The following is a 15886-nucleotide window of genomic DNA, read 5'->3' on the forward strand; positions in this document are numbered from 1 at the left end:
TAGGCTCTGGACTGTTAGATAGATACCCACCCAGGGACACAGGGGGGGCTCAGAAATGGCTTCCGGACTTCCTGGACACGTTTGGTCTTATAGATTGCTGGAGGCTCCGGCACCCCACACAGAGCCAATACACATTTCACTCCGGAGCGCATGGTAGCCTCTCCAGGATTGACTACCTGCTCACTCTAGCCGCTCACGCCCCGTTGGTGTCCGAGGCGAGGCACATGGCACGCGGTATCTCCGACCACTCACCAGTGTGGATCCGGCTGGATCTAGGTCGGGAGGGAGGAGGGAGGGTGGCCCCCATTAACCCATGGTACTTCCGAGACCCCAAGATGCGCAGCGCCCTGGTTAAAAAGGTAGATAGTTACTTCAAAGAAAATCTGGGTACTGTGGACTCGGCGGTGTCGCTGTGGGAAGCTTTTAAGACCGTGCTTCGGGGGGAAGCCCTCTCCCTGGTGGTGGCTGCCAAGAGTCGGAAGGATGGAGAGGTACGGCAGGTAGAGGAGGAGATCGCGGCCCTTGAGGGGGCTATGGAGGAGGGGGTTACGGAGTCATCGCTGCATGAGCTTTGCCTGAAACAGACGGAATATAGGGACCTGGTGACTGACGCCGCTAAGACCCTCAGTAGGGAACAGCAGGGCCGCCTGTATGACGTCGGTGATAAGGCAGGGAAACTCCTAGCGTGGCTGGACAGGAAAGAACGGGTCAATAGAGTGGTGCCGGAGTTGATAGGTGTGAACGGGGAGGTGATTGTGGAACCGGAGGGGATTGTGCAGTGTTTTGCAGAGTACTTTCGAGGGGTTTATTCCTCTGTGTCGGACAGGCCGCCCGGGGACTCGGTTGCCCTCCTCCGTGATATCGAGCTGCCCTGCCTCTCTGACATAGATAGGGACGATCTGGATGGCGATATAACGGTCGACGAGGTGGCGGGGGCTATCCGTGCGTTGCACTCGGGTAAGGCCTCCGGACCGAACGGACTGCCGATAGATCTATATAAGCTGTTCCCGGATAGAGTTGCCCCCCACCTGCGCACCATGTTTTTGGAGGCGCGGGAGGATGGGTTCCTTCCGTTGGACCAGCGGCTGGCGTCGATCGTTGTTATACATAAGGAGGGTAAGCCCCGGGATAGGTGCGCCTCCTACCGGCCCATCTCACTCCTCAACGCTGAGCCGAAAATTCTGGCCAAACTCCTGGCGACCCGTTTGATTAGAGTACTCGGCGACCTGGTCCATCCTGATCAATCCGGCTTTATCCCGCACCGCAACACGGCACTAAACCTCAGACGTCTCCATGGCGTTATCGCCAGGGCGGACACGTTGCAGGAACCGGCGGTTGTGGCGTCCCTCGACGCCACGATGGCCTTTGACACGGTGGAGTGGGCATACTTATGGGCCGTGCTGGCAAAGTTTGGTTTTGGACCCGGTTTTGTGAGTTGGGTTAGGTTGCTGTACGAGGGGCCGCTTGCGAACGTGGTGGTGAATGGCCGGGCATCTAATTCGTTTCAGCTCGGAAGGGGAACTCGGCAGGGCTGCCCCCTGTCGCCGTTGTTGTTTGCCCTCGCCCTTGAACCGTTGGCGGCATGGATACGTTGGCACCCTGAAATACGGGGCCTCAGGTGGTCGCCCGATCACGAGGACCGTATCTCGCTCTACGCAGACGATATCCTGTTATATCTTGCCTCACCTAAGAAGTCGCTTATTGTGGTTTGTGATGTGCTTGCATCATTCGGAAGGAACTCGGGGCTCGTCATTAACTGGGGCAAGTCGTACTTGTATGTTCTTAGTGGCGAGGTCCCCCCGATCCCTAGAACGTGCGCGATACAGATCGCCCGGCAGGGTTTTGTGTACTTGGGGATCTTCATATCCATGGACCCTGCAGTGCGCTATGAGAGGAATCTGCTCCCCCCCCTGGCACGCTTGAGGCGCGATGTGGAGGGTTGGCGGCGGCTGCCGCTCTCCCTCGTTGGGCGTGCGGCCCTGTTCAAAATGATGTCGCTCCCCCGCTTCCTATACGCCCTCCAGAACACCTTGGACTGGGTGCCGGCCAAATATTTTCGGGAGGTCGAAGGCCTCCAAAGGACGTTGCTGTGGGATGGGCGGCCGCGAATAGCCATTGCAAAACTGACGCTCCCATGGTATGATGGGGGCATTGCGCTCCCAGACATCCGACGGTACTACTGGGCCACGCAGCTGAGCGCGATCAACCATGGGTTTTATGGCCCTGCCCTCAGCCCTGGATACGCCATGGACAGGTGGTTGCTACGTGGTGGCAACTACTACAGGGCGTTATATTCGCGGTCCCTGGACTCGTCCCTCACGGGGCCCACGGGCGTGGCGGTGCGGGTGTGGAAGATGGCGACTGCTTCGTTGGGCTGGAAGGACAGGCTCACCCTCGCTACCCCATTGTTTGAGTCGGAGAGGTTGGGGAAGCTCAGGCACACGAAGGGATTCGACAAGTGGGACCTGATAGGTATATCCAAAGTGGGGGACGTGCTACATAAGGGGAGGGTGAAGTCCTTTGAGGAGTTGCAGAGTGAGTACGAGCTGGGGCCCTCCGAATATTTTAGGTACAGTCAGCTGCGCCACGCTCTCAGAGCAGTCCTCGTGGAGGGCGAGAAGGTGCCAGAGTCCTCTCCCCTTGAGGACCGGGTCCTCGATGGTCACATGCCCGAGAGTACTATCTCTCTTATATATAAGAAATTGATCAATGTCCGAGCGGACCTGCTTTCGGGGCTGAGAGAACAGTGGACTAGGGATGGCCTCGAGTTGGATAATGAGGACTGGCAGTCGGCGGTTTCTTCCCCTAAGGAGGTTGCGATCCCGTCGCGCCTGAGGCTGGTGCAGCTTGAGATACTGCATCGGGTCTATGTGACGGGGCCGCGGCTGGTCCACATGGGTTTCTCGGAGGACGGCCTGTGCAGGAGGGGATGTGGTTTGGTGGGTACCTTCCTCCATATTATTTGGGAGTGTGGTGTCATTGCGGAGTTCTGGAAGAGAGTCCATGCAGTTATGGGGGAGGTGACGGGCATTGCGGTGCAGCCGGAGGCGCGGTGTTGCCTCCTGAATGTCTGGGGACCCACTGACCTTGATGAGGCGCAGACCCACTGGGTGACCCTGGGTAACATGATTGCCAAACGGGACATTGCGCGTTTATGGGGCTCCTCGGGACCCCCTACACTGACCGCGTGGAAAGAGAACATGGACTGGAGCATGTTCAGGGAAAAGACGGTCTATTGCTCCAGAGGTCGCCCCCGGAAATGGCACGCTATCTGGGGGCGGTGGAACCATTACAGGGGGGATATATGTCTTGCCCCTGATCTGGACCTGCCAGAGGAACAGCTTTCCCCCTGACCCTCTTTCCAGCATAGCTCGATCTTAGACACCGTTTTGAGCTTCTGCTGTCCCCCTTCTTCCTCCACACATTGTCTTGGAATTAGTAGAAGAGTGGGGTTCCACCTCCGCTGGGGCTTTCACCATGGGTTTCTTCACTGTTTCTTGCCTTGCTGGGGTTTGTTGATATTGTTTCTGTGTTTACTTAAAATTGGACCTTTTGCACTTATCCTTGTACTGTACTGCGGACTCATCACTGTGCCTGATTTTCCATGCTGCCGAACCCCCGGGCTGTCGGCTGAATAGCTGTGTCCTGATCCTTGAAATAAAGGTTTTCCAAAAAAAAAAAAAAAAAAAAAAAAAAGAATTGCTAAAAGAATGCTACACTATGTTTGGCTTTGCTGTTTTTGTCTTTCCACAGATGGAGTGATCATTAATAAAAGTTTCTGATATTACAAAAAGGAGCAGCTACCTGCCCTTATCACAAATAGTATAGGGAAATTCCCATACTTCATTGATCTCTAGGGGTACTACGCCATCGCCCTGAAGAAAGTCCAGCACCCTATGGGGACATTACCGGACTGAAACATGTTGGCATTAGGGTCTTAGGACCATAATATCCCATATGACCCTATATTCTTTCTTTTAAATATCCCTGGCAGATCCCAAGAATAAGGGGAAACTGGGATCTGTCTGTGGAAATGTAATCTTTATCTATCCTGGCCAAATACCTCTCTAAGAGCTCCCTGAAATACGGTCTAGCCCACCCTGACTTCTAGGCATCAGGGTGTACCGATAATGAAACATGACACCACTAGGGTGTGTGAGGGAATATAAAACATAAGGATGTGCCTCCTTTCCCGCTTCATAGTTGCGCTTTATCCATAGCTTCACATAGGGACCTCCCACCTCTATTTGATCAGGATCCATCTATAAAATTAATCCTGTAATATGGTTAAGACATCAGGGGAGTACTTTTTGTGATTTAGCATTGGTGTGTGTTATCACGCAACACCCATGGATTTTAACACTGGTCCAGATTCGTAACATCACATAAACCTAGGGCAGTGTCAAAATCAAACGCCTCCCTAGAGCAGGTGTAACAAGGAGAAATGTTTTAATTTCCCCTCATTCTTTCCTCTTTCCACAGATGCTGCATTCTGCAGCACACATAGAACGAGAAAAACACCTAACCTGGTTTGTTTTTGTGCAGGAAGGTGCCCCTACCTGCACAAAAACAATCCTGCCTGCCACAAAGCACCTTTGCATCATGGTGCAAGTGTGCCTACGTTGGCACTAGGCAGCAAATTGTGTGCCAGCTATGGGGGAAATGACAGAAATGCACCATATTTCATAAATACAGTCCATTGCTGCCCTTTCACAATGGGGTAGGGCAGCATAGTGCAGCAAGAAGAATTGCGGTGCTGCCCTGCACCATTTCTTTTATAAATGAGGCCCTTAGGGGCATATTAACAAGGGCCGGCGGTAAATATCGCAAAGCTCGCTTAGCGTTTGCATATTTATCGCCAGCTATCTCTGGAATTTATCGCCAGGTTTGCGCGTTATTAACAACGCGCATCGCCGAGGCGATAAAAATTCCAGAGATAGTTGGGATATCGCCGTTTTCCATGGTGGAAAACGGCGATATCCTAGATGATAGCGCCTGTGGTCTTAGCCACAAAATCCACCCCCCATGTTAAGTATGCCTTAGTCAGGAATTTAACAGACGTTAAATTCCTGCGTTAAGGCATACTTAACGCGATTTTAAAAATCGCTACCCTCCCTTGTTAATATCGCGAAGCTGCCTTCGCGATATTTTCCCAGGGGAGTCTTGTCAGGCACACCTCCTTTGCATCTCATTAGTGATGCGATCGGAGGTGTGCTGCAAACGGGCGCTAAGTCAGCAAGACACGCGATAGCGTGTCTTTGCTGATAAGGCGATCAAATTATCGCCGCTTTTCGCCCGAAAACGGACGCAAAAGCAGCGATAATTTCATATCGCCGCCTTGTTAATATGCCCCTTAGTCTTTTAAATGCGTATCTACCACAAGAGTACACATCTAAAGCCCCCCAGAATCTCAGGGGAGTCATTTAGAGACTCACAGGGTGTCAGGCACAGGCCAACATCAGGGTCAAGGCCAGGTAAAGTTGGCTCTGGTCAGCTGGGTACTTTCAAGAAAAGGGCTCTTGCAGCTCGATGTCTCCCTTTAGCCACACAGGAGGTAAGCCAACTGGGTCCACTTGGAGCTCACATCTTTGTCCTTTATACAAGAGGGAGAAGATCCAGTATGTCCGAGGTCCTCTCAGGTCACAGACAGCAGGTCCAGTCCTCTATTGATCTTCTGCAGATCCAGACAGGGTTCTGAAATGGGTGCCTAGAGATTTCACATTTATACCTGACATGAACTAGTGGACGGGGTAATTCCTTGCCCATTCCTAACCAATGGGGTAAAAGTTACCAGGTGCTGATCGTCCTACTTTTGCAGTAGTTCCTGATTACCTTACTGCAAACAGGCTAACAATGCAGTGGGTCAGGGCAAAACCAATATGGTAAAAGTCTTTGATAACACTCAACTTGGGCACTGTGAGCTGGGAGTGTGTGTGGGGAGTATAATATGATAATTCTGGTGTCTTCACACATCGAACACTAAAATCCAGTTTGAAGCAGGCACTGTACCCACGTAAAACCAAGAGACTGAAGTTTAGGATGACAAAAGCAGGGTGCTTTTGCAACCAGACAGGGGACCCACAAGAATTGACTTGGCATCCTGTTCTCTCCCTTTTAAGAATGCCCCAGGTGGTACAGGTGGCTCATCAAACCCGTCGAGCAGGATTTGACACAGATATTCTGTGGAGTTTAGAGAAATTATCTCTACCATTCAGGGCAGCCTATCGTTTGCTCAAGGAAGCCATTTAACACTTAGTCAAACTGAGCACAGGCTGTGAGCTGGCAGAGGTTCTTGCTAATTAACTATCAGTTCAGCGCGGGGGTGTGGCTAGCCGTCTGTCATGGCGGTCGCAGCACAGTAGAGCTCCGGACCCTCCCGGGGGGAACCTGCTTATCCTGCACTGTCCTACGGACTCTTCTGGATGGGAGACGGACGTCTAGGAGGCCCGTAGCCCCCCAGCCTGGTGACGGAAGTTTGCCCACCGGAATAGCAGCGCTCCGGTGAGAATCCTCCCTCGGGGCCTGTCATCTGCTGGATCTGAGCAGAGGCCGGGGCCTGGAGTAGCGAGGGCGTCCGGGCGCGAGGCGGGCACCTGGGTGTGTTCCCGCCCGAGCCTCGCGTGAGACTTGGGGATCCTTTGATTATTTGCGGGTGCCCCTACAATACCGAGCGCGAGGCCTGGGGGCCCCCCCTCCCTACTGGATAGTGGCTGTGGGACGGAAGGCCTGGCGGGGGAACGGCCTGGGGCTCCGCATTAAGCCAGGAGTGTCGTCACCCGGGAGAGTGCCCGCTGCGGGCTGTAGAGGTGCGGGGGACTGCGGGGGCACCTTCGCTGTGCCCGGGCCCCGGATCTGTGGCCTGCTGCGACCCAGGAGCTGGCCAGCCTGCAGAAAAGAGGCGGACGCGGGCCTGCTCAAGGCCGCGCCTGAGGGGAGGCCGAGACCTGCGGCCGGACATTGGCACTGCGACGGGGGCCTGGGGCTGCGGTGGAGGAGCCCGGTGGCCTGGCCCATACAACAAGTACTTCCCTGGGACAGCTGCGCGGCGGGGGTGTGCTGGAGGCTTGCGGCAGAACGACACTTAGCCCACGGACTGGCCCCCAGAGGAGGTGCGACCGAGGGGGCACGGGGGGACGCCAGAGGACCCTGTTAACAGTCAGTGCGGTGCCGGGTGTGGGGCCACGGTGCCGCGTGGGGCCACGGTGCCACGTGGGGCCCCTGCGGCCTGCCATTTGAGCCTCGTGGAAAGCGAAAGTAACCCGGAGTGTACAACCCTGACCCCCTCTCCCCTGCCAGTGGGCTGCCCGGACACAGAAGGTGGCTGGAGAGCCACGGAGCCCCGGGGGGGAAGACTGCGTGACAGATGCTGAGACGCCTCCTCCCAACGGAACCTGCGACGTGGGGCTAACTGACCGGGGGCCCTGGGCGCCCCTACCGTCGTCTTTGGTCGGAGTTCGGCTGCGCGAGACGCATCCTCCTACGGTGACTCTAACATCCTATACACGTACTGGGGAGATACACATAGGGAACAACATACGGAGAGCCCTGGGAGGGCATACTACCTAACAACTTTGGGACACCACTGCCTGCGAACGTGAGATCTAACTGATTTGCCTGGATATACGCGGCGAGATACTGCCTCCCTGGGCCCCCTGGCCCACCGGCGATACTCCCCTAGGGTGCGTTGAAACGTACTCGGGCTGCGCCATAACCTCACGAGGAACACTACCAGAGTCCCTGTGGACCCGATCACAGAGACGGCTCAGTGCGGAGATTGGCGGCAACGTTGCGTCATGGACAGGCATCGGGCTAGGGCGCTGGAGGGACCACAGGGCCCTGACCACTCCTCCACTGAGGCGGACCACACCAATAGGCTCTCCCCGTCGGGGGCAACATCGACCGGACATACAGAAGAGCCGCCGGATAAACTGGACCGCATTCTCAAGGAGATCCGAGACACTAGAACGGCACTGGAACTACAAATGGGCCCGCTGGCCACGGGGCTCACGCTGCTGAAGGCAGACCTTAATAAGCTGGCAGACACGGTAAAAGACCACGGCCAATTGATCACTGACCTTGCCCCTAGAGTAGCGGAACACTCATCCACACTGCAACAACTACAAAAGCAGGTGTCGACACTCCTGGATCGGGTGGAGGATGCGGAGGGCAGGAACAGGCACAACAATGTCTGCGTCATTGGCCTGCCGGAACGCTGTGAGGGGAACAGGGCGGCAGACTTCATGGAGACATGGCTCAGGGATCATGTGGCACCTGAAGGACTCTCCCCATACTTCTGTGTGGAACGAGCTCATCGAATTCCGACGGGACAGCCCAGGCCCGGCGTAATGCCCCGCCCCCTGATCGTGAAAGTACTCAATTATCGAGACCGTGATGTCCTCTTACAGAAAGCTAGAGAAAAGGCACTAATCCAGTATGAAAACCACCGCATCTCCCTGTATCCCGACTACACGGTGTTGGTGCAGAGACAAAGATCATCCTACCAGGCTGTAAAGAAAAAACTACAGAAAGCACACCTCAAATACGCACTTTTATATCCTGCCCGGCTGAAGGTTATGCATGATAAAAAAACACTTTTTTGAAAGCCCAGCAGATGTCGAGGAATGGTTGGAAGTAATGTGTATCGGTTCTAGCCAAAGCAGTAACCCGGATATCTCCTCACAGGATTCGGACGCACTCCTGAAAAGGACCCCTCGCCGAACTCAGAACCCCAACGGGAGTAGAGGAGGTGCCGGCCCATCACGGGAACAACAGCGACGAGATCAGGAGGGAGCGCTTGCGGCTGCCGGGGCCTTCCGTGAAGACTCACACAAAATCTCCACTGACTCTGAGGACAATGCTACTCACTCGGACTCTGAGCACAGTGCAATTCTTTTCCCCACGATCACACCGAGGACAGCTGATGATATGATCGACAACTGAATACAGGGGAAGAATCAACGAAGCTTGAGCCGGAGGATGTGGGACTTGGACTTGCCCTTGCCGATGGTGTGAGCCCTGCGCCTGAGAGACTATAGTATCCTTTAACTAATAATGCTTTTTGTGTATGTTGATGAGTTCCGGGTCTCTCTGGGGGTCGGTGGGGCTACAGCCTTCTATCCCATTGATACAACTGCTACACTCTGATGCACCTGGGTCGTGCATTATCTGTGGAGGGGCTCCGTAACACTCCCCATTGTGATGGAGTATGCCAATAATTATGTCCCCATCACATCTACACATACTTCCCTCCCCCCGGGGGCGGGGTACCGTAGAGCCGCTGGGTTGCAGACTCCCTTTTACGACCATGATTAGGTATTGGGGTGGCTACCCCCTTGCTTGCGTACGCACCGTTATTTGTTTTATATTAGTGGTATTTCAATGCCCAGCGCAGTTTAGGCGCTGTGCCAAGTTTTGTTCCGGTTATGGGGAAGGGGACTCCTGGTCAGGTCTGCTCTACTGGGTACACAGGAACGAGAGATCCACAGTATACTTTGCAACATGGCAGGGAACGCTAACACAACAGGGTCGTATAACTTCATCACATGGAATGTACGGGGACTAGGTGCAATCCAGAAAAGGCACCGTATTCATGCATTTCTCCTTCGACACAAGACACAGGTGGCGTTCCTCCAGGAATCCCACCTAACCGAATCTGAAACACAAAAGATGCGGAAAAAATGGAGGGGACATATTTATTCCACCAATTACTCCACCTTTGCTAGGGGAGCGACTATTTGGATACGTCACGGGTACCCTTTCTTGAACTGGAGCGCAGGGTAGACGACCAGGTTCGCTACATCCTGGTGAAGGGCACCCTCGATGGCTCCCCGGTGGTCCATGGCAGCATTTATGCCCCTAACTTTGACCAGGACCATTTCTTGGGTAAGGTGGGTGCGGTCTTAGCAGACTGGGACGGGATACCCTGGATACTAGGTGGGGATTGGAATGCGGTGCTGGACACTGAATTGGACAGGTCACACACCCCCTGAATGACACGAACACTAGCAAACTAGCAGAGCAATTCACGACATGGACCAGCGGGTGGACGCTCTCTGACGTGTGGCGCAGCCTTCACCCAACCCACAAGGAATATTCCTTTTACTCCCCGGTACACAGTCTCCATACTAGAATAGATAGGTTCCTCTGTTCGAGATCCATCATTGCGAAGGCCCACCACTCCAGATATCTAGCAAAGAGCTTCTCAGATCACAGCCCCCACGAGCTCACACTCCGCTGGGGCATGGTGCCTGCCCCAGTTTGTGGAAATTTAGTTCGTATCTGAACATTATCTGCGCCATCTTGTCTCTCCCCAAGCGCCACAGGCGCTTGGGGAGAGACAAGGCGCTGCAAACATCCCCCGCGCGCCGGCCACCCCCCCCCCGCTCTCTCATACATGGGCCATAAACCCTCTCCTTCTGCGCGACCCTGCATCCCGCGCCTGACCAACACCTCCTTTCATCCCATACATGGTCATACATCCTTTTGATAACCCCCTTCCTCTGCGTCCGATTGTCCGAACCGATCCCAGGCCATCACCTAGCCCTGCGGATGCAGTTTATTGCCCCTACTGTAAGGGAAACACCTCACATCAAAGGGATTACAGTAGATCAAGGCCCCCACCCCCTGAGACCCGACCAGTCGCACACACCCCCGGGAATTGGCGGAATGTCCAGCTGTGTGATAGCCATCTCCTACTGTGGGTGGGGTGGGGACTTCCACTGTAGTTATGTGTGGGAGAGGATCCGAGCCGGGGATTCCGAGGATGTTCTTTCATGTATCAATGCAATCTCAAGAATGTGCCATGTACAATAAACCGGTAATAAAGTCTAAAATGTGTGTATAAGAGACCAGGTCTCAGAGATGCAGAGAGAGCACCTCGAGACGATACCTTGCTGTCCGATCTGATGTGTTCTGCTCCGACGGAATAAAACTTTGTTTCCTGCCTTCCAGTCTCCGGCGCCTGCCTCTTTTGTTGGTTAATCATCGAATGGTATAAGAGGCGATTACCGTCGGGCAATACTGGAAAGGTTATCGACTGAAACTGCCGCTACCATTTAACAAGTTCCCACATGAAGGTTGCATCCACACCTACTTGAAGACGCCCCATTCCGCACGACCCTGTCTAACACTATCACAAATTACCTGGCTGAAAACTGGAACACGGCCTCCTCCAATCTGACCGAGTGGGATGCATTAAAGGTGGTGGTAAGGGGGGCGACAATTGGACGGTTAGTGGGGGCTAGGCAAGAGACACACCAAAGGCTGAAGGACGTTGAACATAAGTTGCATACCCTGGAGAGGGAGGTAGTATCAGACCCTGCCAAACAGGGGGCATTGCAATCCGCACACATTGAGCATGCGGAAACGCTGGAGACACTGCGGACAATAGATTACAGGGCGTTTCTCCAACAAAAACATACCGAAGCGGACAGATCGGGAGCGTTACTTGCCCGCATAGTTAGAGACAGACCGGACCCACCCGTTATAACTAGAATCCGAACCCTAGAGGGACATATAGTCCACACTCAAGAAGAAATCAACGTGGCCTTCCATGATCACCTGGAAGCACTCTATGCACCCCCTGTCCCATTAGAAAGCTCCTCAATCACTGAGTTTTTTCAAGACCTCCCCTTCCCAGTGCTATCTGCCGATGTGCAGAAAGAAATAGATGGCCTCAACACTCAACAAGAGATCCACGTTGCTATCAAGGGTCTAAACCGTAACAAGACGCCTGGGATGGATGGGCTTCCTGTAGAATTTCACCAGACCTACTCTGAATCTTTAGTACTTGCACTGGAGGCTGTGTTTAAGACTGCTTTTGAACTTGGCCGCTTGCCAGATTCCACCATGCAGGCATTGGTCGTGTCCATACGTAAACCAGGGTGGGACGGGCTGGAGCTGTCTAATTACAGACCCCTCTCTATGCTATCTACAGAATATAAAATCCTCAGCAAGGCCCTGGCTAATCGCATACAACCCTATCTTACAACGCTCATCCACCGGGACCAGTGCGGCTTTCTACCAAACCGCAGCACCTCTTTGAACACCAGACGGCTACATTATGTAATGAGGGCCAACCCACAAGCTTATCAATACGCAGGATGTATGGCGTTGGACCTTAGACAGGCATTCGACTCCCTTTCCTGGGATTTCATGGTCGTGACTCTGAGACGGTTTGAATTCCCGGACGCATACCTTAAATGGGTCCGATTATTGTACAAGTCCCCCACGGCCAGAGCTCGCACGGGTCGATACATCTCAGATCAATATGATATCTACAGCGGCACGAGGCAGGGATGCCCTCTATCCCCCCTGCTGTTTGTCCTTGCATTGGAACCCTTGGCCCTGGCCCTAAGGGTTCCCGAGGACCGGCTTGGCATTCCTATTGATGGAGTGAGCCACCTGATGTCCATCTATGCAGACGACATACTCCTATACCTACGAGACCTGACCGCTGATAATGCCCCTCTCCCTAATATACTGGCCACCTTTGAGCGACTGTCGGGACTGGCCATAAACCCTCAGAAATGGACGAGCTATTTCTTCCAAGAGATACTGCATCTAACCTGCCTGCAGTTCGGCACCTATACCCTACCGGTCACTCCTACCACCTTTAAGTACCTCGGTATTCAGGTCTACAGGACACAGGAGGATCAAATTGAGGGCAATATACAGCGAGCAATAACAGGGCTCCGTGCTAGTGTAGGGTTTTGGTCCTCTCTGCCTTTATCGGTAATGGGACGGATCGCTATCTCAAAAATGGTGATGCTGCCTCGCCTATTATATTATTTTGTGAATCTACCCGTGATCCTCCCGCAATCCATTTTTAACACACTAAACACGATACTGGTGAGTCTTATCTGGGGCGCTGGCTGCAGATGAATAAGTCTTCGAAAGCTCCAGCTGGCTGCGCGCAGCGGCGGTCTAGGAGTCCCTGACTTCCGGGGCTACTACTATGCAAGCCAGCTCCAGTGGCTCTCATACTGGACTGCAGGGAGGAACTTGCAGGAGATTGGGTTTACGTTGCAGAGGCTAGATCGAGGGGAATTGCATTCCTTGTTGCTACCGAAGGCTAGGATTCCCCCGGATTGTCCTCCCCTGCTGAAGACCACCCTATTGTGTTGGAGGAAGGCCCTATCTTATACATCTACAGTGATCCCGTATGCCGCGAACATCCCCATCCTCGGTATCCCTACACCGCAGAGTAGACTCACGAAGGCCAGACTGCGAGACTGGACAGAGAGTGGGGTGGAGGGAGTGGGGGCATTTTTTGGGGACGGCGCCATGCTAGATCACGACTCTTTCCTACAGGCCATGGGGGCACCCCCACGCTTATATCTCTTACACGCTACTGTAACGCATTACATCAGAACCGCTTGGGCCCCGCAGAGGACTGAACCCCCACAACACGAACTGGTACACCTACTATACTATATGGGACCCGGGGGGCATTTAGTATGTTGGCTATACACTGGAGTCAGGGCACATGCAGCAATTCCACTTACTTCCCTTAGGGAGCGCTGGGTGGAGGACTCAGGAGCTGAGATTACGGATAAAGCATGGAAAAGCATGCTGGAACACCCCCAAAAAGTATCGCGTAATGCGAAACTCAAATTTATTCAGACAATGATCCTTCATAGGTCATACCTCACCCCGAAAAAGATACATCGCATGTTCCCAGACTCCCCTCACTGCTGCCCCCGTTGTAAGGGAGACGAGGCGGACTATATTCATATGCTGTGGTCGTGCCCCTGCATACGGGGATACTGGGGGAGAGTCCGCAATTCATTGACAAGGGTAACGCAGCTCTCGGTTCCGGACGAGGTCCTAAACTGCCTGGTGGGCCTTCATCGACGCTCAGGAGTGCAGAAGGCGAGGTTAAGGTTCTTGGACCTAGCACTCATTTTAGCGATTGGGGTACTTACTATGAGGTGGAAGTCCCCGAGATGCCCGGTGGTCGCTATTTGGCAAACTGACATGATACAGTGGGGACGGGCGGAGGGTGCAGCTCTTCGCAGAGAAGAGAGAGGGCTAAGGAAACATCCTATCTCACTGGAGTGGGAGGTTATGATAATGGAACTGGAAGCATTTGATCTATCCCCTACCTAAGCTAACTTGACCCAGCAATGCGCAACAACGCCTTCTGGCTTCTCGGAGTCAGGCCCTGAGACCCGAGAAATTATGATCCTGCTCTGAAAATTACATCCCCCCTAGGAGAATAATGTACATAGACCAATTAAGTTAACCGTGCTAGTTAAAGTAAGAACGACCAGGAGTGGGGTAGGGAGGGATGGGAGGGGGGGGGGGGAAATGAGTTTGAATAAGTTTTATCACTTGAATGTTAACATGTGCAACTTGTAATGATACTCACGAGTGAACATTTTCCACTGCTTGCTTGGTAACATTATCGCCACAGAATGTGACCCTTAGTTTCCTTTTGTTTGTATTGGTTTCTAGGACAATGGAAACAGAATATCTGTGGGGGCATATACATTGTAATTGATGTACTAAGGGCAAAAGGAACCAAAAAAAAAACAGACTGTATAGACTGCATATTGCCTATGTTATGTATTTGATGCATTGCGGTCATCAATAAAGTGTTATAAAAAAATAAACTATCAGTTCAGTGCCTTGAGACCCTCACGGGTGAGTAGCCGTGCTTTACAACCTCCTGATTGATTGATTATAAATCCAGCTAATGAAACTGCATATCAAGGTCTTGACAATCCAAGCTTAACCCTGTATTTTAAGATCAATAAAAGACAATTAATCATCCCAAGGTTTGGGGTAATTCATACACCACTTTTGCAAGCAACAACAAATGTTGGGTTCTTTCACTTCAGTGAGAAAGATTGGAGGTTTGTGTTGACTTTTTTCAGAGCCTAGCCTCCCACATGGTGGTTACCGATGCTAAACTGTCAAAATTAAATCCAGCAAAGGAAACTGCATATCAAGGGCAAGAAAATCCAAGCTTAACACTTTAGGTTAAGAGCCATAAAAGACAAATATTCACTTCAAAGCCTGGGGTCAACAACAAGGGTAGGGTTCTTTCACTTCAGTGAGAAAGATTGGAGGTTTGTGTTGACTTGTTTTCAGACCCTAGCCTCCTACATGGGAGTCACTGATGCTAAACAGTCAAAATTAAATCAGATATCTGGGCCCAGGAGGATCTGCAAAAAGTGTTCTGAAATCGCTGCTAGTCCTCTAGCGTCAGCTTTCCTGACAGTCAAAATTCTTTGAAAACATATGTTAGCCCTATGGGATGAGATGAGTGGCCATCTAAGGAGAGAGCCATGCTCCCTTCGTGTTGGGCTTCAGGAGCCTAGCATGAGAAAATAAAGCAGCTTTAACTCTGCCTCAAACCAATATAGCACTGCTGATTGTCCCCTAGAATTTAATGTACCTGGAGATAAAAAAAATCCCTAATCCTTAAAGACTCCTTTTAAAACTCAAAAACCTGTAGCCAAAGTTGGTACAGCTTTGTGATTAGTCCAACAATAAGGTAAAGCTTTGCCAATACCGTACAACAAGAGGGAGCCTCTAAAACATCTAATTGCAAAACAGATGAATGACTTTGGATTCACATGTAAGCTACTTGTCAGAGCCACCAAGGGTCCAGCTTTTTGAAGCTATTGTACTCCTTCACATTCCGCATTCGCATCCTTGCACATGATTCTGTTATCTTGTACCTTGGCTTTTTTTCCAATTCTTCTTATGCCCTGTTTTGTGAATGTGGCACATGTATACATTCCAAACTGCTTTTGTCTGTGAAAATTATTTGCTAAGGAACAAACATTAATTATGGCACAAAGTAAATCAGAAACCAATGTTACAGCATCACTAAAGGGGGAAACTGCAGTGCAGAGCCATATTTATTAAAAATTGC

The sequence above is a fragment of the Triturus cristatus genome, chromosome 6 (genome assembly GCF_964204655.1).
Source record: "Triturus cristatus chromosome 6, aTriCri1.1, whole genome shotgun sequence".
In the NCBI taxonomy this organism is placed as follows: Eukaryota; Metazoa; Chordata; class Amphibia; order Caudata; family Salamandridae; genus Triturus; species Triturus cristatus.